Genomic DNA, 25,448 nt, shown 5'->3' on the forward strand with positions numbered 1-25,448 from the left:
CTCAAATATTTGCTTACCACTCCAAATTTCCATTCTCCTAATTTACTGTTACCATAGTGCAAACAAACTGAATTACGTGATGCTGTTTTTACTTCTCAAATAAATGACTTCCCAAGGAAGCTATCTGAAGGAGGCTATGCAGACACTACCCATGAAACAATAGCCCATATGAGATGTTAGTATTCCCTAGCACTGTCTATTCAAGTGATTGCAGAGCACAACTATAAGGAATGTTACTTATCATGGAATCGAAATTAAGCAATGTTATGGAAGGAATTAATAGTTTCTATGCTGAATGATGTTCCTTAATCCATGTTGGAAATATTCATCTACTTTTGATCACAATCTGAAGAAACAGGCAATGCTGTCTTTAAAGTGAAAGGAAATAACCTCGTTCAACCTTCCCAAACTTCCCAAGGCTTGATTTACCTTCTTACATTAAGGTCTTACATTCCTAACATAACAGAATATCACATCAGGCAAAACAAAAAATTTTTTACAAAATCCAGAAATACAAAATTTCATTGAAACAAAAGCATTATTTTATTTAGTCTCCTTTTTAACCACAAAAGAAACAATAATGTAAATAATGTATGAACAAGTAGGATCACGAAGACCTCTACATAATATATATTCTCTTCATTACCTTGCACTGGAATATGTTCACACCTGAGGCTAAATATGACAGTGGTATATCTGGGCTACCCAGCACTCTAAGACAGGAAGTGCAACTCTACTCTCAGCACCAAAGTGCTTTTGTCTTCCTCTACATCATCTGTTTATTGCTTTTGCCACCATACGCCTCTGAATTCTTTGACCCCTGCTCATATCAATCACACTCTGCTTCGCATGATCTCTGCTAAAGCAGCAAAGATTACATTGTTTTAACTCTTCCATTAATTCGCTGGTCATTTTAAGATTATTTAACCCTTATCTCAAAGTGTAAAAAATAACTGTAAACAGCCAGTGATTAAAACATCCCGTGCATATGAGGAGTTATACAGGGGAGGAATCCATACAGCTCTTAAAGATTCAGATCTATAGACTGGGAATACTAAAGCCCAGACACCCTTTTAAATCCTAGTCTCACTCACGCCATCCTCTTTCTCATATTAGATTTTTTTCCTTTTTCTTAACATTCCTGCACACCTACCACCCCAGAGCAGCTAAGATTTTCACATTTTTTACACAGCATTCATGGTGGCAACTCTGTGACTCATACAAACTGATGTATATGTAACATGCTCTTAAAAAATGTATGGGAATTATGCAAAGGCATCAACTTAACAAGTCTCCTTAAATTACGCATCAACTTAATTTTGTCCCTTTCTCACCTCTGAGGGGTCAGTTTACCTAACAAAGGGTATCAGAACAAATCACTTGTATTTTGAAAGCTAGATAATTTCTCTGGCTAAACACAGAGAATTATTTGAAATTAAACAAAGCACTGGAATTCTTCTACCATAGGATAAGCTGGGATGGGCCTTGTCACTGGACACCACTGAAAAGAGTGGCATGGGTAGGATCACCCTGAGCCTTCCCTTCTCCAGGCTAAAGAGTCCCAGCTCTCTGAACCTCTTCTCATATGAGAGCATCTGTCAATGCTCCAGCCCTTAATCATCTTTGTGGCCCTTTGCTGGACTCACTACAGTATGTTCATGTCTTTCTTGTACTGAGGAGCCCAGGATTTGTCACAGCACTCCTAATGTGGCTTCACCAGTGCTGAGTAGGTCCTTCCCCTCAGGGAAGGACCACCTCCCTCGACCTACTGGCAACAGTCTACCTGATGCAACCCAGGATATCGTTGGCCTTCTTTACCACAAGGGCGCTTTGCTGGCTCATGTTCAACTTGTCCAAGAGCACCTCCATGTCCTTCTCTGCAAAGCTACTCTCCAGCTGGTCAGGCCTCAGCCCGTACTGGAGCATGGGGCTATTCCTCCCCAGGTGCAGGACTTTGCAATTCCCATCATTACTGAACGTTATGAGGTTCCTTGCTGCCCATTTATCCAGCCTGTCAAAATCCCTCCGATGCCTAGCCCTCTGGGGTATTAGTCACTCCTCTCAGTTTTGTAAGGTCTGCAAACCTACTGAAGGTGCACTCAGTCCTATCATTTAGGTCACTAATGAAGACACTGAACACTATTGCACCCAGTATCAACGCTGGAGTACTCCACTAGTGATTGACCCCTAGCTAGACTTCGTGCCACTGATCACAACCCTGAGCCCATCGGCTCCGCCTGTTTTCAGTCCACTTCACTGACTGCTTAGCTAGCCTTATTTCATCAGCTTGTCTACAAGGGTGTTACGGAAGACAGTGTCAAAAGCCTTACTGAAGGTAAACAACATCCACTGCTCTCTCCTCATCCACCAAGCCAGTCATCTCATCACAGAAGGCACTGAGTGGTTAAGCATGATTTCCCCTGCACAAATCCATGCTGACTATTCCCAGTTACCTTCCTGTCCTTCATGTGTCTGGAAATAGTATCCAGGATCAGTAGCTCTATCACAGTTCTAGGGACTGAGGTGAGGTGACTGGCCTTTTTCATAGAAGTAACTTTTGTGCACAGTCTTTGGGAGTAATAGAGATGAGCTTTTAGTTGTGCAGTGGTGCATGATGAGTACTCCTATAGGAACCTAGAGAGATATTAGAAACGCTTATTCAGAAACCCGCCAAATTGCTGCCTTTGAGTGACGCCTATGAGGTACAGCCATTAATTAAAAAAAAAAAAAAAAAAGAAGTAACTATATCCAATTCCATGCAGTCTGACAAGATGGACAATACCATACAAGTTGGGCAGATATCTCAAAACTTCAGTATTTGCAGACATCAGGTTTCAGAAACAATACTCAGTGCAAAAACTATTATAAAGCATGCTTGCATGGAACTCTTCAAATATTTTTGAATAGACCCATTCCTAATAATTTCCAACCATGTTTGGTTGAATTAAATAAATTAAAAAATAAAACAATTAAACAAAATGGTTTTAAAGAATCAGCTGATGCATTTTCTCCATTCTCTCCAACAAAGAATTAAACTCCAGAAGTTTCACTGCTGTTTTTATAATTTATGCTTTTTTTTTTCTAACCTGGGTCATTTCTTACCCATGTGAAAGTTCTGTCTCACTTCTTGTCTTCAGCAGTTTGAAAACTTTAGAGAAATCATTAATATTAAGAAGAATGCAAAGGATGATCGTTTTCTCATCTTGTCTTTGTTTCTCTTTTCCTCTGGGCCACATAAGGATGTTCAAGTCAGCAGAGATAGTGTTACTCCTTAAAAAAACTGCTGATTTAGTATTTAGTAGGTGATGGATTCCACCTCAACAACTGAGCTCAGGAATAAAAATAGTATGAATCCCACTCAGTGCCATGCATAGATCCACAGATAGAAATCCAAAGTATTGTACAGCACAACATTGCCTGCTCGGTGAGATAGACACAAGCAGCTGTGATTCCCTATATATACACATATATTCTGAGCTGATGCCTGTCAAACCAGCCCCTGGTTAAGTGGCAAGCATAATACAGCTTCCTTTCCCTAGAGGTAACTGTCCTCATTACTGAAGCGAATGAACCCCTAGGTGTATAATAGAATCCTCTTTAAAATATTCATAAGATGACAGCTGATATTTCAGCCATATTTGGCTGGAATACTATTTTGGGAGGAATTTAAGACTCCATAGTCAATTAACTTAGTATTTTGCTCACCATCTAAGGTTTTTTTATCATAAATCATTAAACATTTATGCTACTGTGTAACTTGTTACTCTCCTATTCAGTGCTGAGCAGGATGCACAAACAAAGGTTTCTCTACTGCAGCAACGTCCATTAAAACATCTGGACTAGCAAGGCTGAAACTTTCCACTTTCACTCAGCTGGAAAATACCAACTTCTCCAAGGTGAGTCACATCATCCAGCATGGTTCAGCTTCCTTCACACTTCTCAGAATTAACACTGCAGGCTGTGAAACCCTCTCTCTGCCAAGAGGTCTCAGGAAGACCACACGGAGGAACGGGGAAATAAAACAGGGGCCAGAATACTTCATCAGAAACTAGGACAAAGAAGCTCTGTAGAGAGAGAAAGGGAAGAAAAAAGTACAGTGCTGGGTTATTTAATCTAGACATTTCCACTCTCAAACACAGCTGTCAGCTTAAAACAGATGATTCTTTTCTTTTTGCCTCTCCATTCTTATTTCTTTTTTAAAAAGTTACTGCAAGTTCCTCTGCCTCTTTCTCCACCTATTTTTCCCCCTACATGTTCTTAATTACAGCCATAAACTTAAACAGACCCCAGTCCACTTGCCCTTCTACTGTCCCTTTCCCAATACAAGTACCTGCTGCCTTTTCATTTTAACCTTTCACCACCCTTCCCCAGAACTAGTTTCTTGTATGGCACATAAGGTAAGTACACAAACAATCTCTGCCAGTGCCAAGGGAGTGGCGTTACCGACATGCAGGGCTACGCAGGGAGTTTACACAGCACTTGCAAGGCTTCCTGGCATCAGGTGGATCAACATAGCATTCCTGAGCACCAACATTAAGTGATTTCTCATGTGATTACAATTGTCTCTCCTTTCCCACATGTTATTCAAACATCAGTGGCAAAAACGTCATCCTTACTCTCATCAGGATTTGTTTGTCATCAGCATCACTCTTTAGTTTTAGTCATTTGCTTAACCTTAATCTACTGATCTCACTATGTTGCTCTAATTAAAATCACTTGCTGACGAGAATTGTCAGTAGTGTTACAGTTGGCTACGCTAACACTGGCTTAGCCTTAGCTTTTTTATCAACTTAACTATGCAGCACTGACTGATGAGCATTTAAAAGCAGGAATTCCTTTCTTCGTGTCAAAGTCATAAGAGGAAAAGCTGGAGATTTGAATGTGATATATCAACAGGTATTACCAAAGAAAGTCGGATATAATCTTGCAGAAGGCAAACCAAACGCACCTCTCTACAACTTCCCTGCAAGCCAGGTCATAACAAGAAAGACACATTTAGCCCAGCCTGTTTAAGTAGCAGGAACAGAGCTTAATATCTTGCTCTTAAATTGCTGTTATAAGCAATATATCTTGTTGCTTGACTCTTATTTACTTTTTTGGCATAAATTCAGTATTTCTAGACCACAAGTATTTCTACAGACAAAAATTAATTGCAATATTCATCACCATATATGTCTAAATGATAGGGTTGCTGGAGTGTTTTACAGTGAAAACACATCCAATTTTAATGAAGTTCAAAAGAAGAAATGTTTATTTATGGATTAAAGTACACAAAGATCTGCTGCTTATAGTTTCTGAAATACTGACAGCTATTTTTTTTTTTAAGAGAGAGAGAGAGCACAAGAGAAGGAAAGACTTCACATCTTGCACTCAGTTGTAGTGAATGGATCAATGCTCCCAGCAGACAGGCAGAAAGCTCCCAGGTCTTTTGACACTAGCTGAGAATAGATGATATACAACTAAAGTCTGAAGACAAAGTTTCCTCTAAGAGGTTGCCTCTGGTGAGTGGGTGGAGATGTTGTGCTGATAGCCCATCACAGCTGCAGGGGGATGTCTCAACATGTCTTGAGAAAGACTGCATATTTCTCTGTTTGGGGCTCAGCTTTGCTACTGTTCAAATTCAGTGACATCATTTTAACACTCCTAAAATTATTCTAGAGAAAAGAGGTGGAATCCAAATTAGAAGAATATCCTGAAGAAATGTCTTTTTTGTCTATTTAGTAGTTTTGTAGGAGAAAATAGCATAATTACATATCTAAAATTAGACCCTCTACTTCAGACCTAAGCAAAAACAATCTTAGCAAAGATGTGGAAGCCTCAGACTGGCATGTAAGTATAACAGAACTATGAACAATTTAAATATGGGGGAAAAAACAGCGTTAGGAAAAGGGTCCCACTCTTCCCTACTTTAGAAATGTGCAACCACCACCTACTGAATTACAGCTACTACCAGTGGTCTTCAGGACGCTCCATTAACTGATGGTGCTTCAAAACATTACTGGGGGGAGTACCAGACTCACTGAAATACAGATTCAGCCTGCCTGGGACAGAAGAAAATGCTAATACCACTAGAAAACTGCTGTTCTGCATGGCCTTCAGAGCAACCGACTGGATCAAGCAGAATCCAGACTTGCACAGGCTCCAGCAAGTTAATTAATGAAAGAAAGCCTGACTGGGCTGACTGGGTAAAGGGAAAAAAAAAAGGGACAGAATAACATTTTCCTTGTAATTCTCTGTTCGGGCTGTCTGCCTGGTTAGTTTTCTGGGTGGGCCATAAAGGGGAAAAGGAGGCTATGACAGGCAAGTACTCCTTACTGCTTTGAGAATCATTGATAACACTGACCAACCATCAGACCAACATCCAAAGACAGGAAAAGACACAGTCTGTTGCCATCAGCCAAGGAAAAACACTAAGTCCAGAGTTAGACCTTACCAAGACCCTACCTTACACTTACATGGGGAGAGAAGAGAAAAGGGAAAAAAAAAGAAAAAGAAAAAAAAGCAGCAGTAATTTTTGCTAAACCAGCTAGCAGCATGCTACTGCAATACTCTGCCTCAGGCCACACAGCCCGAGCTGCACCATCTGCCCTGGAAAGATGCCAGAGAGGAAGGAGCAGCCCAGAGTGCAACAAGTCGAGGATCCAGTATAAAGATGACTGTTCTTATTTAGGAGTTCACCTGAAACCTCTCCTCCCCAGATCCTATTTCTGGTTCCTAGACACGTACTTTGTTAAATCGTTATTTCTGATGTGTCCTTCTTTACTCAACTGTCTTAATTACCTATTTCCCCCTAGGTACTCGTTTCATAGGCCTTTCCTGTGTGTAGCCTTCTCCCTGAGTTCAGAAGAGGCAGTATCCTGGGTAGCAGGCCTAGTGAAATGTCACTCACCATGGAGGTATTAGGCACCAAGAATAAAATACAAGATGAAATTTTCACAAGGGGAGGAGTAAAACCACTCCAAAGTGACACCAATTATCAGACACACAAGGAAAATGCCTCAACATTGAGGGACACGTCCCTGCGCACTGGGACAAATCATCTGTATATGAAACAGGCAACAAGGAGAACTGGCCTCCAGCAAGGCAATTTTTCATCTTTTTGTTCTGAGAAGTAATAACAAAATAGTCTCTCCCTTCAATCCATATCTCAGTACAGTCACCCCCAAAGAGATGTAACAGTCTGGATCACACACTTTTGTTTTCCCTTCCTTGACATCTTACCATGCTTCCCATTTTGTTTATACATTTCCTCTTTATTCTTGACATGCAAAAGTGACTGACTCCATAAAAGGCCATAATGCAAAGATAGTCGTGCTTTCTGAGCGTACACAGTGTGCACGAAGTAAAGAATAAAATCCAGTAGTCTCCCACAGGGAAGAAAGAAGGCAGCAGTATGAATCATCTGCAGATACAGGTGTGACAACCTCCATTTTAGCTAACAGATCAGGGTGCGGGTTGGGGATATCTAGGTTGTAATGTATAAGGCTACAAATCCAGCCAAAACATCTGACTATTTAGCTGGCAATGCAACTCATACATCCTTTGTGATTCCAGGGCACAGGAGGAGCAATAAGGAAGAGCAACTCGTGAGCTACGCTGCCTTATCCAGCAGAAAAGAGGAGCAGCTGCTGTCCCTCAAATAAATGCCCATACATCCTGAGCCCCCTTTCTTTCCTTCTTTCCCTTCTGCTGCCTGCAAAGGCATCTTGGGGACCACTTCCCACAGGGCCACACGAGACCAGAACACAGCGCTGGCTGTGCAGAGGCTGCTCTGCTAACAACCTGCAGTGCGGGTGCTGCTGTATGAAGGCCCATGTGACCCCCACCATCAGGTCTGAGAGCACACTGTGAATGAAATATTTTGCTCCTCTCTTCACAGTGTCAATGTCAAATCTTACATTGGCTTCAGTGGGAGCAGGGCAGGAAGCTTACATGATATAAGATGACTTGCTGAATAGAAAATGCATATTACCTGGAAACTGTCTCCAAAATCCGTTCTAAAGGAAGACTTCAGAAAAATCTGCCATCATTTTTATCTTTATAGGTGGAATAAAATAAAGACACCTGCAAATAATTTAGAAAGCTGCCTGCTTTTTTTAACATGCAAGAAATGATTTTTTGTGTATGCTTTTCAATACCTGAATTCTGCTTGTTTCTGTTGGCCTTACTGCTACAAGGGAAATCACAGCTTCTCTGCTGCTAGCTCTTCGCACCCCTGCGGTAAGGGCAGGACCTGTTCTTACTTGTTGAAAATGACTCTCTTGTCTCAGAGAACAGAATTTAATGGTCGGAAAAGTGCATATTACACAGGCAGTTACAAACAGTTCAGTGCTCGAGATTTTGAAGGAGGTTGTTTCTATGGCACAGTTATGTGGAATGCTCTCTGAAATATTCACTTGTACATTTGAATCCATCCTTGGGGCCTGGATGTACAGCAGATGGATTACAAAATATGACTTGCAACTGTTTTATTATCACTGCTTACTGCTGCCAAAGCCATTTCCTTTGATATCTCTGACATAATCCCGTCATCACTTCAAGGAATACGAAGTGATATCCAGTGGACTAGAAAAGGGTGGAGGTGTTCAAAAATAACAGGGGAGGAAATCAAACTTGTCATAGGGTAGAGAAGAATATAAGGAGAGTTGAAGGAGAATGAGCAAGCAGAACACCATCCTCTTCGTTGCAGTGGTGTGTGTTTGTGCATCTCTTCCCAGCATTTGCTTTCCGTTCTCAGAGTTTAGCCTTCATTATCTTCCTTCCTCCTCCTGCCAATGGAGAGGTGCATGCAGCTGCATGTGTCCTCTGTCAATGAATGCTAAACACGCTGTAGGGTTCAAACAGTTAGTTGCAGAAAACAGGAGAAGGAAAAAGCAGATCAGAAGTAATCTCCAGGGACTGCATGAAGCCACAATACTAGTCACAGGATGCAGACTCAGCTATCAGTTGTCAGTTCTTATCCAGTGACGATCAATGATCATTAATACCTGAAGGCACTTTGACAGCTTAGGTGAAGTAAACTGTTGCAGTCCAAAACCAGTGAGCATCCATCTATGCCACGTTACCATGACACTGGCATTAGCTGACACTGTTTCAGCTGTCCTGTAAGACAGGACAATGAACTAACAGGCAGGGAGATATAACTTCTACTTCTGAAATGGAAAGGACTAAGGATGCATTTGGAGGACAGAAAGGAAAGGCTATCCGCAAAGCTTCTGTCTTCAGCATAAACAGACGGGCTTGCAAGTCTATCACTTTATATAAACACAGCATTTACAGGGAGAAAGCTACCTGCTTCCCAGCACATTTCCCAGCTGTGTGTCCTATTTATATTCCATTGTATTTCCACAAGTGCAAATGTGCAAAAGGCACATCTAAATAAAGCAAGCAAGACAGAGCTCTCCTGTGACACTCCAGGATACTCCTTAGCAGAACCTACAGCCAGAGGCTCGGAGGCTGCAAGGATCAGCCATCCCCATTCACGGTAGGCTTGCTTACCTCCCCCTCGGCCAAGAGCAGAACGCTGCAAACCGTGTCTACACTCTGGTGCACTGATTGTCCTTTCACGCACAGAAAAATCAAAGTCAAGGAATCTGTTAAGGTAACAGTCTCTCTTACTGTTACACTCGTGAGTTGAATGAAGATCAGCTTTCATGAATCAAGTGGAAGAGCTCTGGACAGGATCCAAAATAGGAAGTTGGGAAGAAAACTGCTGCACTGATGAGAAGCTGGGATTCCACCTCCAAATTTGAAACTATTTCATTGTATTGAATTAGCTGGCTCTGTAACAGCCAGGAGAGATAAAGGTCCTTTGGACAGAAACTATCTACAGATACAAAGAACAAAAACCAGTCATTTATTAATATGTAACCAATGCTTTTTTAACTTGTCTAATTGCCTTAAATAGATAGCATTAGTCAATGACCACCTATATAAAAAATGCTACTATCCATGACAAAAATGGGAGAATCAGGATTATGAGAGGCACTGAAATTTGTGGTCCGTGCTTCCAAGTTCTTGCATGTGGAGATCAATGGAGTCAGCCAGACACAACATACAGTTGCACAGCTACAAGATCAAGAACATCTCCTCTTTTTCAATAATCTTTTATATCCGTGCATCCCTTTAGTATCTCCTGCTTTTAAGGGCCAACATTATCCTGCTTTAGGGACAAACTCTTCTTCTAATGGGAATAATTTGTAGCAACCACTTGTCACCTTTTCAGGAGTTTCCCATTCAAAGGCATGCTTCAGAGATTAATGTTAATCATATGAAAAAATATGTTCTGTAGTGAGCTATGACATATTGCAAATGCACTGAACACTTGACATTTTTATGATTATGCTAATATAGTGACATTTGATATGCTTCTTTTTGAAAAAATAGCGCAATTAAGTTCTCTGAAAGAAAAACAAAAAGAAACAAATCAATCACTAGGAAGGCAGCAAGAATGAAAACTGTTTCCACCAGCTTTGGAAACAACTGCTTACTAGTCAGTAGCAAACTATGTATTTGAACTAGGTATTTCAGGAGACCTGTCAAGTTTTACTCTGAAAGTAGAAAACACTGATACGGTGACTTTCAATTTTAGCACAAGCACTGGCTTGACTTTAAGCTGTTCCCTGTAACTTTGAAGTATATTAGCATTTAGCATCAAATGAACTCCTCCACCACTGAAGGACTTAATACCTAGTTACTTTTAGTCAACTTCAAACTATGAATAACCCAGTTAGGTTGTAGAATTCTGATTTTAACTTAATTCCCATTTAAAACAGACGTTGCCTGCTTCAGTTAGACCCCAAATTAGAGGAGGAGAGGATAAGATTTATAAATACCGGCATAAATAATTTTGTAATTCCTCTTCCGTACCTATAGGCCAGGGAAAGAAAGGTTAATAGGCAGAATCAGAGAACTGAATGAGGCACTACTGGAACAGCACAATGCTTGATAGCAGGAAGTCAAACAGATCAGTGGTGCACAGTCAAGAAGAAACACAGAAGAGCACTTTTGGCAAAGGATTCAGAGAACAGATGATCAGAAAAGTACCTGAGGGAGTTACAGTGGGAAATTCCCATATACCTGGAGAATGTTCTATTCATCTCATGAAACACCCTATCAGAAAAGTGTGGATGGGGAACTCTGTGCAGCTTTAACAGAATCTTCAAAGGAGACAGCAGTGATACTTTGTGATAAACAAATCACAAGAAAGACATCTACATCAGAGAGAGACTAGAAACCCATAACTTCTGATCTTAACAGTACGCTGGAAGAGAACCAAAGAGGAAATAGACTTTATGTTTTTTCTACAAAAGCTACAGGAGACTGAAGAAATTGCTATTGCTTGACTACAGCAATGCTAAGAGGCAACCTCTCCTGCAAGTTCCTTGGAGGAAGCAGTTCACTGAAAATACTGTAGTAAATAAGCAGTAACTTTAGAAGCAAATTAAAAGAACATTCACAACTTCATGGACTATACATCCATGGTGTCAGATGGAAATCTCTTGTCAAAAGAGAAATGCTAGCCATACTCTGAGTTGAATAAGTCTAATGTAATGGAGACTTAATATTGATGAAATCAAGAATAAGATTCCTTTCCAGAGATCTAATTCGTTATATAATACATAGTCAAGACTGCAATAACAAGTTTAGAACACTGCAGAAAGTGTGGCTATACATCTTGATCAAAACAGTGAATTCATAGTAAATTACTAGAGAATCCTGAGTTAAATTCTGAAAATAAAGCTGGAAGGAGGAAGAAGATGGAAAAAGGCAAGACCAGTCTCAATTTTGAGACAGTGCAAGATTGAAGATTAAGTTAAAGGGTTGGTCTGGAATTCAAGAAAATAAAAAAGAAAGATAATTCTGAAGTCAGAAGGAACGAACCCAGAAAGACTACAAAAATACAGGTCGGAATATTCCTTTCCACACACACACACGGATTCCTCCAAACTTTTTTGTTCCTAATAAAAAATATACACTTAACCTTTGTTAATCTTCTCAGTATTTGGCTTTTGCTAAGTACATGCTCTCTGGACTTAATAACGTGGAACCACTTTACTGAAAGAACGAGCTTCTTATATAATTGGCTTAGTAAAAGATGCAACATTTCTTTAACAGAAGCAACTTTTAGCAGGTACCCTTTCTGCCCCTATTCAATATGACCCCAACCCTTTCCAAATTATGTTCCTACACTGGAAATCTAAAACCAAAGCTTCCCAGATCAAACATCCTTCTCCTGGGATGTTTTCCTTTGGGACAGCTGTATATCCCACATACTTTCTTTTCTTAAACTTAATTTCTAATAAACACTGTTTCCTTTTACTGGCAGCAAAGCCTATGAGCAAACTGGCCCAGTGGCCAAGACTGAGCAGAAGGGAGGCAGGTTCTGGAGGGAGATAATGTTTCTTTCCCCTTTTTTTTCTTTGGGAGGTCTATGCCAACATTTAAGCCCAAGTATAAGCACACTGCTTACTTGCAGGCATGCCCTTAGACATAAATTTATCCCTAAAATCTTTAAGCCTCTATCTGAAAGATGGCCATTGACTTTTCAGCATAGACCAATTTCTCAATCATGTGCCCTGGAAAGACTGAGACTGGGCAGAATCAGACCAGCCATACTACAGTCTACTTTATCAACCCAGGATCAAGAGATATTTCTAGGCTGTGAATATTTTGGGTGGGCTTCATCTCATCTAATTTTGATCACCTACAGCATAGAAATCTGTATCTGGGCTAGTTAACCTAGGCTTTCTTTACAGTTGAGGAAGAAAAAATAAGCATTTTAAGATGATTCATATGACTTATTTTGGTTGATCTACATTAGGATGAGACTGATCACACCTTCAATTTTTTTGACTGTAACGAGTCAATCCATCTGATCCGATAAACAAAGCATAGTGACTACCTTAGATGTACATACTCATATATGCATACTCACATAAATCCCTTGTTTTGAATACACAGCACATTCTTCTGCAGACAATGCAGATAAGACTCATGCAGGTTATTTTTCTCAATATGCCTCACCTCTTCTTCATTTAGCACTGCAAAAATACCCTGCAAGGAAGGCAAAAATCCCCTACCTTACTTTGGCTTCCATCAGCAAACCAGACCTTTGGCTTTCTCTGTCTTAGCTCCTGGTATGGTTTCTGTAATGTAGAGGAAAGAAAGGATTTTTTGCTTTGTTATTTTCCTTACTTCTGGGGAATCCAAATCAGAGAGAGAGTGTATCTAAGTCACTGCATATTTGGAAGTCCCAGATTTTATTAACACAGAGAAATGTCATATGCTGAACCTCGTATTGGATTCATTTTTCTAGCCACGCTCTACTGGTAGAAATAAAATGGAGACTAACGCAATGGCATACCAGTCTTTAGGCCCACCATGAATTGATGTGGGTTTTCAAAATACAAACCTGACTGAAAAGGTTTTTTCAAAACTCAAACTCATTGCAATTAAATGCAATTACAACCCCCACAGCTTTAAATCAAGGTTTGCTTAGAATGAAAACAGCTTCTGTTAAATTAAATTATTTTTCCCTGTAGGTGGCACGGTAGAAGTTGAACTAAATAAGTGAAGCATATAAAAATACCAAACAAACAAATAGGCTGACTGAAATATATATCTGTGTGTGTGTGCGTGTGTATGTACATATACATACACATTTTTTAATCCAATGGTATTGCAAACATTAATTAATTTATTAATTAATAAATATAACTATTACAGTAAACTCAAAGAACTAGAAGTAAAAATAAGAACAACGCTTTCAAAAACGGTCAGTGATTTTGGCTACATCTACTTTTGCATAGCCAGGTGTGAAAGACCAGTTTCCTCATTTCAAAGGGCATTTAAAATGCATTACCATCAGAACTAGTGACAGATGGGGTTATCCGGCATCTCTAAACATCAGATTCAGAACTACATAGCTTTTTCCAAATTTAGAAACTTCTTTTAAAAATATTTGCCTAAGTAATATGATCAAACCCATACACTAATTTTGTAAAGGAATCAACTAACAAAATGTGAGAAAAACAAATCACCCTCACCTGATCCCATTCTTTGTCTTAACAACAAAGGCATGTTTTCCATCTGGTAGGTTCCTGTTATAAAACACAATCCCTCAAACTACTAACAAAGCAGTATTTAGACCAAAAAGATCAAAACTTGGTTCCATTGGGGAACACAGGGGAAGTTCTGACACTAATTTCAATGAGGCAAAATTCAGCCTCTGGTGCAGAAATAACTAGTGTGTGTATGCAACGTTATATTTGCTGGACTTCTCATAAGAAGGCAGCCTTACCTTAGAGTCGTTCTGTAACAAATACCATATCATTCTGCAATTGTACGGAAATGGTGATTAGTGGTTCTGCAAATGTTTTGTTTAAGATTTGCATTTTCTCATCAAAGGATACTTTCTGCCTTCACATGCTGTCAGCCTCTTTAGGATGTGACGGCTGAGTCTAGAGATGCCTTAACTATAATCAGGAAGAGAAGACAATGTATTAAACCACAACAACTTACAAGCTAAAGACAAAGATTCAGACTTCAGCCACAAGGGCTGGAAATGGAGGGAGCTGCGGCAGAATATTCAATGTTGACTAAATACCATGCCCCAAAATTAAAGGTACTAGCAGTTCTTAATTAAAAAAAAAAAATACCAGAAAGTAAGGCAGAACGAAAGCCAGCAGCGAATTTCAGCTTTCGCTCCCAATTGCTAGCTTTAAAATATTTCACTTAAAATTTTTCACAGTTCAAACTTTGGGATTATGGTAGAGTTTAAACTGCTGTCAAAGACTGTAAACACTTAGCTATGAGGGAGTGCTTGATAATGGCAAAGGTTCATTACAGTGTGGCCACCATCGGTCGTAGAGCTCCTCAGACAGCCCTGTTTTTAGTAACTCTCTCCCACCATGCCAAAATAGTCATGGAGTTTCAAATGGATTTGTGCTGCCAGGACCATGTTGACCAGAACTTGCTGTAACATTTCTTCTCTAGCGCAGACTTTGCAGACTGGATTTGTTTGTTTTGTTTTGTTTTTCCTTTAGGAAGGAAGGAAGAGCAGGATGTTTCTCCACCCATCTTTATACTGAGATGTAAAGTAAATCTAATCAGCTCTGAATTCATTAGGCTACCACCACTAAGAGATGGTTCTTTGGGTTGCGTTGGTTTTGCTAAAAGGGATTTCACATAGATTTACTGCTGATTATCACCACAATGCCATGATATAAATACCTGCTTATAAAGCTTGTTAGCTTTATAAAAGATAACAAAACTAGCTCCTGCTGTTCTTCCAGCATGTGTCAATCTGTAAGAATCCATCACATCCTTCATATAAGAAATTACTCAAACTACTTTTAGATACGTATTGTGTAGCCTGCAGATGATAACTGCAGTTTGAAATTAATGGACCTAAACTGCTATTCATTCTGAATGGATGTTACTGTGAGTGTTATGAATGTGAAAGAGCCGTTAGAGTTGAGGAGGCAGGTGTGCATATGGGACAGAAAGAGGAGTGAGTCACAAATGTTGGCAATGGGACATTCCTGAGCTGAACAAGGCTGCTTAGAACTCGTCATTTATTTAGCTATACAAAGTAACAACAAAAAAAAATTGGAAAAATGACATTTTACCTTTGTAGAAGCCAGGGCTTCAGTTTCATTATTTATGATGTATATTAATTTTTCAGAGAGTCTAATAAACTAAACAACATTACGGATTGCTTTTCTGCGTGAAAGGATGGCTCTGAACTGATGACTCTGGACAATGACATCCCATATACAAAATGCCACATAAGCAGCTGGTGTGCCTCTACCAATGGTCTATAAATATGGAGGACAGCTAAAAATTCTCAATTTTCTAGTGCTAGAGCTAAGTCTGAGAACAGTAGAAAGCGTCGCATTTGGAGTCAAATGAGATTTAAATTTATCAGGTGGGGATACCTGCCCATTAGGGGTGATGTGAGCCCAAAAACTAATTCCACTGCAGGACATGAACTACTACCTTCCATAATTTATAACGTAGTCTAGTTTGGTCTAAGCCAAACCACAACTAGCAACACTGCAGCTACAAGTTCCATATTCTTCCGCTTAAGGTTTTCATCTCCACTCAAGGCTTGGGCCACTATTTTATTCCACATCTGTCAAGAAATGGCTGCTCAAGTGACTTTCTTTACTGATCTGGCCTACGTTTGACCTGGTACTGCATCCACTGCCTACCAAAGTGCGGTGAATAAATACGGCGCCCATTCAGAAGATAAGTGTGTGTCAAGTGTAACACATGGGACAGCTTCCTCACCATTTTTCTAGGATCTACATCTACCAGTCCCAGGGCTGGTCCTCAGAATTAATTACTAGACCTCTCCTTCTTGGGGGAAGCATGCAATACCCAGTTGCGGTAGGTACCGTGGTACTGCACTCGGTTCTGTGTTCACGCCAAAAGAAACAGGGTCGCTTCATTTTACAGATAACCTTTTAGTTAGGTAAATCATAATCCTCATTAGAATGCCATATTTAAGGCCCTGAGGTGAAAGAGGATTGTGCCTAGCACTATCTGGTTGACAGCAATTTCTGTTTTGTCAAAAAAATAGCAAAATAAGGACAGACTTCTTTCTCAAATGTTCCAGCAGTTTTTATCAGAAAGCAAAAACCTAATTGTGGAACAGGGGGGGGAAAAAAAGTAGATTCACAGGAAAAGTGGGGAGTTTTTTCCCCTGGAAAAAAATTAGTGTCACAAGGTTCAAGTATTTAAAAATATTAAATTCACCGTCTGACTGAAATCCACTATAAAAACTTGTTATTCAAGGGAACTGATGAAGACCCTTGCCAAATAGTAACATTAAAAAAAAAAAGTCTGTACTTTTGCTAGTAAAATAAAAAAATTGTGGTTTGACACTACTCAGAGGCTTATTCCATCTCTTTTTTTTACAGTTTTTTCATTAAATTCCATGAACTTAAGATCAAATCCTGAGGTACTTTTACATTTATTGACTTCAGGAATGATTCCAGCAGCACCACAGTAATGAGAGATTCAGGCCCTAAAAGTTGCTTGTATAAATACTGTCACACCCTTACATAGCAACATTTTTTTTAAGGATGATTACATTTTAGTGGGCTCCAGAAGGCTACATAGTCCTCACTCAACACTGCCACTTTGTAAAGCACGTGTTTAATGAGGCTGTGATAAAAATCAATTTTTCATGTTTGCCCAAGTATTGTAAGCAAGCAGCTTTTGGACTACAGTGGTGTTAATGACTACAATGTATCTGCATTATAGTCTGCAAATAGGGCTCTGAAAATAGAAAAAATACTCAGTACTCAAAGGGGAGTTAAACTCTACAGCCCTCCCCCCTCCCCAAAGAGAGGCCTTCATAAACTCAAGAGGAGACATCGTATCAGGGTAAACTGAATTTGTCAAAACTTTATTTAATAAGATTGGACTAATGTGATACATCTACAGTTTACTACAGAGATATTAATCACGAAATATGCTTTAGATAATCATCTGATTTTCATTTTTCATGCAATAAAATTGTTATTGAAGCTAACATGATTGCACATTTTTAAGAACTTTATTTGAAATGTTCTCTTGGGAATAAGATTATCCGTAAAGTAATGCCATGAGTTGTACACATACATTTTCCTAAATCGGAGAGAGCCAATTTGGTAAATACCCACAAAGTGAACGTACATCATTAAGAAATTATTCTGCTGCCACACATACCTCCTGTTTAATATGCACGGTAAAAATTTTGCTTGTTTTTGTGAAAATCACTGATTTACTCATTCTGGAGAGTTTAAGAGCGGAAATACAGACATTGTAGGCTACTGTTTTACAGTTAAGTATCTTGTCCTTTTCTGTGTTGAGAATCTTTTCACAGTAGGCTTTTGTTCTGCTCCCCTGAGATCTTCCTCCTAACTTCAAGGAAACTCCTCCCAGAAAAATGACTTTGGCCCTAATCCTGAAAGCTGATCTGTGTCAGTGGACATACACAATATCCTATTGAACTCAGTGGAGCTCAATGTGAATGTGAAGGTTTTGTGGATTTTGTATGAAGACCAAAGTAAAACTCAAAGAAAGGTTTTCCAAGCTAAAGTCTACACTTGTATCTAAAGTGATTAACTGGTTAGCATATAGTTTCAAGTTACTCTAGCCTACTTTCCTATTGAAATGTAACAGGAAACCAGTGAGAACAATGAAAGTGCTTCAAATTCTCACAGGTAATTTTCTGTACTGGAATTGTATTCATCTCAGTCATTTTCTGACTATTTTATTTCTAAAAACGCTCCAAAATAATCTTCTGAAAATAGGTATTTTTGCAAACTCTTTTTTTTTCTCCAAACCATCCAATTTTTAAGTCCTGCAAAAAGAAACGCTCTTAGATAATCCTTTGCAGGAAAAAATCTGGATTTGAACTTTAGGAAGTGGAGGCTTCTGGTGAATAACCTTAAAGGTAGCCTCAATCATTAATCAGAACAACACTGAAGGTGAATTGTGTGTATCTATCTGCCCAGGGATGACTCTTCACAAAACCTTATCCCCAGTTTTAAGGCTTCTTTAAGTAGAAATCTAATAAATCTATGATAGAAGTAGCCACAGGAAGGCCAAAGTTTTTCAAGACTTTAACAAGCGGTACTTTTTACTGACTTACTGAAGGAAACGGAGTCACAAGAAAAATTCCAGTAAGACTGTATGTAAGCCAAAGGTTTGTTTATGTTTGTATGGATTAGCATTTGCACGTTTCCTGTTACTAGACTTCCTATTAGTGATGTTTAACTTTAACCACATATCCCGGGTTAAGGAATAACTCCTAAAGTCAATTTCCTGATTAGGCTGAGAAAGGTCAAAGGTTAATTTTGCAGCCACATGGTTAAGCTACCAACAGCTACTGCACAGCCTTGTTTTAACATATAAAGTTACTGCAAATATTAGCTAAAGGAGGTGGCACGCTCTAGTGATTACACAAAAGTGTTGGGAAAAAATGAGCCCAGAGGCTTACTCACTCTAAGTGAATTCATTTTCACATGCACACCCAAAGTATAGCTCAGCGGAGACATCTCTCAGGCACGGTGAGGCAAGCCCGGCAACTACAAACGTTTACAAGCTTTTACACATGGCTCTCTCACGTTGTCATTTACACTTGCATCACTGTGGTAGCGTTTTATGCCTGTTTTACACAAGTGAAGGCCTCTCTATAAGATGCAAGATAGTGGACAGAATCAGTTATCAGTCTTTTCTCAGGATTTCCTGGCTGCATCTGAACAATAACAAAATCATTTTTATGTAAAAAAAAATGCATTGGAGTACATACAGAAATAGAGGACATCTGTTTCTTACACTTAGATCTGGTTAAATTCCAATCACAAGTAACTGGCTTAATTTGCACATTTAGGCTGTTTACAAGCAAGATATAATCTTCCTGTGTCATTCATAGTTGTTTAGCATTCCCTGTTTTTAAGCAAAGCAAATACAATTGGATGTACATGAACTGCTAATTATAACTATGCACTTGTGGATTTAATTCTTGGAATTCACTTTTCCTGCTATGTGACTGGTTCTACAAGTCAAACAGTACAAATTCTGTTCCCTGATGACATTTCTTAAACAGTGTAAACAGATATAACACTTGAAGAATATGTTCAACCATCCAACAAAAACAGTGAAGATTACCTTAGGAACAGCAATTTTGGATACAACAAAGTCTAATGAAATTCATCATATTTTAAGAAATTTTCATTTATTCTTTTGTGCTGAAGGGTATTTTTGCATGGGTGAAGGTATCATTTTCATATTTAAAAATACTCTGTTTCTTTCCTAAGGTGCAGCAGGGCAGTGGAGAAGAATAAGATATCAACTCAACGGGGTTCTCTTGTCACTTTCACACCAACTCATCACCACAAATGCAGCTGTCCTGTCTGCACCAAAGCTGCCATTCTACTGTCCTCTTTCCCTTCCTCCCCACTTCTTCCCTGATTTAGTTTAGTGTTTAGCTTAGCGGTTCTTTTTAGTCAGCAGCTTTGACATTTTATCAGTTCATTTTGATTAGTTATCCAAAACCATGAAGCTCTAGGATCATCTTCACTTTACATTGGAAACTCTTTTGAAGAACATGTGATGATGGTTCAACAAAACAAGTACTTCTGATGTAAATCTTCCTGTGCCAATGTTTGAGTGCACTGCAGATAAAAATCCTCCATACTCTAGAGCTGGAATACAGCAAGGTCTACTGCCAGAGCATCTTGCTTTCTATAATGTCTTTGCCCTCTCTCCTCTTTCTTACTATTGTGAATGACCACACTAGTGCACCTTGGAAAATCACTGCATTTTTCCATCTTTTGTTTCCCTACTGCCTATAATACCTTCATACACACACCCAGCAAATACAGAATGACTGGGTAAACGATTCTGATAAATACAGTCTTTGGGAGTCAAACTCACTAACTGCAAATTCTGCCCTATGTGTGCAATAGGTATCCCACAAAGAGGATAGCTGCCACTGCATTCTGCTAGCATTATTCCCGGAACCAAAAGACCAAACATAAGTTGTTCACATGAAGTTGCTACTTCACTGCTTTGTTTTGTGAGGGAGAGCTGACGGACTAGTTTGTTCACATACATATAAATGTTTCACCTCTCCCCACCTCTATTGCTTTGAAATCTCAGGTGGACACTGCTCATGAATGGTAGGACTCTCCATCGCATGGGCAGTGAGACAGACTACCTAATTCTCTCGTGCAAGAAATATATTTTATGCTTTTAACACTGATGGAAGAATTGCCAGTGCCCTTGTCTTAAATAACAGTGGAGCAACTAAAGCATACAACCCAAACATGGGATACTATTATGTTCCCTCAGAGGAAAAGTGTTCATCTCCCGTTCTTAAGGAAAGTGCCTTAACCACTAAATTAAAGCTTGCTTAAAGAGCTCTAGCATGGCACAGTGTAATAGATGTACTTCTACCAAACGCACCTAAAACCTACATAAGTCCTATTTTAAGTCTGTATATGGTGATGAAAGGAGAAATTGCCCCACGGTTAGATCATATCACCATTCACAATTTTCTAGAGTATATACTGTTTTCCTCATTAATCACTGCCTACTTCTATCAAGATAACCCCAGAGTAACTTCAATGAAGTTGCAACACATTTACAGTAGTACAGCTGATAGCAAAACTTGGCTCAATATCCTCCAACATAAATGGATATTTTATCTTTTCAGTGCATGCTGTCTCTTTTTATTGAAGCCGAAACACTAAAACAAAAATCGTCCTGAAGACACCAAAAGAAACTTAAATATGTATTTTTTCTAAGCATATGAATATTTTATAATCTATGGTTTCCATAGTGCTTATTTACTTTGTTTATTCAATATTTTGAGTTGTCAGAACAGGCGTTAAACAGAGCAACAACAGAAAAATGGAAAATAAGTCAGTCACAAGCGGAGCTCTTGTATTCCTCCTTGTGACATAGACATGATGATATACCCACTATTGATTCATTTCAAATAACATATGAATTGTTCTTTTGGACCAAATTTAAACCAAGACTTCAATAATGCTGGAAAGTAACTAATAGTTATATTATAACTATAACTAATAGAAATGAATTCTCATCATATTAAAAAGTAGAGAAGCTGAAACCTAAAAATCATGGAAAGTGAAGCCAAATCAGGTATATTTTGAAAAGAAAATAGTCTGTATTCAGTAAATTCAGTTTATCAGATTAGTAAATTTCTTATCAATCTCTACTGTGAAACATTAAGTCTCTTACTTGCAGTTTAAAAAAAGATTAAGGCTGTCAGGGATGTTTTAGAACTCCATATTATTATATTATAAATATGATTTCCTCCAGTTATTATTCCAACTTTATCAGAATTAAATTGCTATTTGCACTTCGCATTTTGGTATTGGTTTTAAATGCATCAGCGTTTGCTTCTTCCTTTCAGGTAAAGACAAAGTAGGAAATAATGAAGATGTTTGCTTAGGAAATATTCTAGGAAGTATTCTTGACTGTGTCTTTTCCAAATTTTGCGTTTTCTTCCAGTGAAAAACAAAGAGAAACATAAATTATTTAACTGCCTTCCAAGGTGCTGCCTAAACTCTTCCCTCAGTCCCACTCTCTGGGGTTTCAGTGAACCTCAACAAGAAGGCAAACTGAAAGCTTGCTTTGTTACCCTGGTCTATGATGTCTGACAGTGCCAAACAAAACGCAGTTATTAATCCAGAGCTCTTAGGGAATGGATTTTTTTCTCTAAGTCCTCCCTGATAGCCAACAATGAAACAAACAAATGATTGTTTTCTGATAGTATTTATTAAGCGCAAATACAATAATAATAAAAATATCATCTCCCTAACTTGATGATTTACATACAGTCAGCTCCCTCTTTTATATATACATATAATTTCTTCCATATCTCCATTTGATTTCTCGTGACCATTATTTGTCTACAGAAAGGCGTTACCTCTTATGGTATGAAGTGGTTTTACATGGAATCCTTGTAATGCAGCAACTCATAACATATTTTAGCCTAGATTATGGTTATCTAAATTGCTGTGGTTTCAAGATTTACAAAAACATATTTCCTAGAGCAATACAACTTCTCTTTTTACTGCAACAACAAAGTAAGCCCATTAGGAAGACTCTAAGTTTGAGCAATTAATTACACACTCAATATTTTATAGTTTTCTAAAGACTTTAAACTTCCTTCCAAATATTATGATTCAGATCCTGCCACCACTTCTCAAACAGAATAGGAAAACAAATGGAACTACTCCCAAAGCAAATTATATTTAGGTTCAGGGAAAAATCAGGTTCTGATTCAATATTTTTTCTAACAGCTCAGTGAAATAGTTTTCACTGTACACATCTTGCAGAACTGGAAACGGAAACATAGACTTTAAACAACTTGACTCAACAAAACGGTAGAAAGCCAGCTTTTTTTCTTTTAAGAAGAAGTTTTGACTCTAAATACCTGAAACAAGATGTCCAAAGGCACAAAAGATGACCAGCTACATCATCACTGCGGAAAGCATAAGAGGTAGATTCTAATTCACATTTTCTTTCTGTAAATCCTCCTTTACTGTGTTACTGCACACTAAGAACATAAAGAAATAATATCTAAGTATTGTTTAGAGTGAAAGATTTTAAGTTTATCACATTACTAATGCTATAACCATATCAAGAAGACAAGTTAAACTAGTCTAATCATAACATCCAAAAATTTCAGACATTTCAAGTGTACCACTGACATGACAAAGATCTCAGCAACTACTCAAATTACATACTTTGCAAAGGCATTCTTTGTCATACAGGATAATTACACTTTAGGTTCAAAGTTAAACAAAAAGACAAGATCCGACACCGCATCTGGTATACCTAGATCAGAATTTTTAAAGTATTACGCAAAAATTGGCGATTTAAAGATGCTGATTCAGGGAGTATTTACTATTTACTGAATGTTTATCCTCTACCAAAGTAAGGGGCAAATAAAAAAGCTTGATATCTATTTCTCAATTCTGCACAGAAATCCTCAATTTTGTTGTTGGAACCATGTCAAATCAAATTTTTACTAAGTTTGAAAAAACTGCATATATTCATGGCTTCCACAGACTAGTCAAGAGCTTGAAATATTAGTCCTGACTACGCAGTCAAGACCAATTCTTTCCACAGGAAAGTAATTCTCAGAGGAAATTATTTGTCACGTTACTTCCAATCTGAAGATCTAAACACAATCTTTCCTCTAGCCTTTGGCACAACCCATAATAATTGGACCATAGGAGAGTGCAGCAAAAAAAATAAAAAAGTGGACCCACAAGATGCATGCCAACCATCACTACTGGCTCAATTATTTGCTTTATCACCCTCCCTCCCATCAGGAATAATCGGTAGCTGGAGTATTAAATGACATGTTGCATTCATTCACTGACGGAAGAGCAAGACAGAATGACAGGCTGTGCTGATCATTTATAGCTATTGGTTGTTCTAGAGCATTAACCTGCAATACATAGCCCTATTTGAATTTCAGATGAGCAGACAGCCAGATGGATTAGCCCATAAAATTACTATTCCAACCCATACACTGCAGGACTTTGTATGGCTACTACCTCAAAATCTGCAAAGTCAGTTTTGGTGGATTTTACTGTTCAGGCCCTGCTTATTATTCCTCCCTCGAATGCGAAACCTGCAACTCCAAAAGACAGTTCTGGAATAGATCTGTATTTGGGTGCCATAAATTCCGTGAACGTTTCCTGTGCAATGCCAGGGGCACTCAGCATACCTGGTGAAAAGACCAAATTCACTCATTTCAGCGTACGTCTAGTATTTGTATATCCTTATTGTACAGTGAAGGGTATGGTGCCTGCGAGCTATGGGTATTAAGTGCCTACTTTTGGCAACAGATTTCGGAAACATTATTAAAATTATTCCCCAGTGAACTTCTCAACTCTTTTCAGAATGATTCATGGCATCCCCTATATTTAGCCTCCATATAATTTGTATGTGGACAGATAACTGACAGATGTCATTTGTGGTTCCTGAATTAACTAGACTAGTAAGGCAGATGCACCGAAATGGGGAGGAGCAACCCCCTTGCTCATATTCATTACGATACAGACTGCAGTTAGCAACCAGTCTTGGAGATGACGACAGGTCCCAGCAATTAATACATGGAAAATATGTCATGTTATCTTGAAACTCTTCTGAAAAGCTTACCTCAGTTGCAATCAGTCTGCCTTGGCCTCTGACCCACTGTAGGTGAACAGAATACAAGTCTTGAGGGAAAATGCTGCATTTTAGAGCCACTAGCCTGATTACTATTGATTATCTACTTGCCTCTATGGTAATTTCCCTTTGACAGTAGCATTTCTGCCTGACTGCTCCTTTTGGGATTTGGGTTTTCTTTCGTTCTGTTTTCTTTTTTCTTTTTTTCCATATTGGTTCCAAGAAATATATTCTGATTACTGTTTTGGATAGAACAAGAGAGTCTTGGCTCTAATATTAGAGGGTTTTCATTAAAAAATTCTGCATTGTTCCAGGGTATCTGAGAAGGCAACTCTACTTCTGAAAATTAGACTATCATCTCATGAGGTAAGTTTTCCTTTTGCCCCTTTGATGGGGAAAAATCATTTAAAATAAATAACACATGAAATATTAAAATACTCCAATATAGTTATAATTTTGCTAGATAATATGAAGATTGAATGGATTCCTATGGTTAAACTACTGTGTGCTAGAAAACTAAGTTTAGAACCATAACGTAACAAGCTGCCTCTCAACCATGCTGATCCAGTTGAGCAGTTCAGTAACAATGAACTTGGGCTTCCAAATGGCAGATGAGGCTTTTGTTTTATTTGTTTGACAGTAAATATCTGGCTTGTTGCTTAGCAGCCATATCCAGAAACAAAGGTGTTTCCAGACAAAATAAACTACGTTACAGCAGGTAAATATTCCAC

At 38.6% G+C, this 25,448-nt stretch overlaps 1 long non-coding RNA gene across 6 annotated transcripts in view; it reads right to left on the reverse strand.

The window, feature by feature from the left end:
* LOC104150003 (uncharacterized) overlaps window positions 1-25,448 on the reverse strand; it is a 189,912-nt gene that overhangs the window by 102,380 nt on the left and 62,084 nt on the right. For 5 of the 6 annotated variants that reach the window (XR_011139551.1, XR_011139550.1, XR_011139549.1 and 2 more), the window contains exons 4-6: window positions 22,970-23,092; window positions 14,303-14,477; window positions 13,083-13,148 (exon numbers count right to left, since the gene is read on the reverse strand). This is a non-coding gene — a long non-coding RNA (uncharacterized lncRNA). Of the gene's footprint in view, window positions 1-13,082; window positions 13,149-14,302; window positions 14,478-19,001; window positions 19,191-22,969; window positions 23,093-25,448 lie in introns of all 6 variants that reach the window. The other variant, XR_011139548.1, reaches the window with a different exon arrangement.

Source organism: Struthio camelus, chromosome 2 (genome assembly GCF_040807025.1).
Source record: "Struthio camelus isolate bStrCam1 chromosome 2, bStrCam1.hap1, whole genome shotgun sequence".
NCBI lineage: Eukaryota > Metazoa > Chordata > Aves > Struthioniformes > Struthionidae > Struthio > Struthio camelus.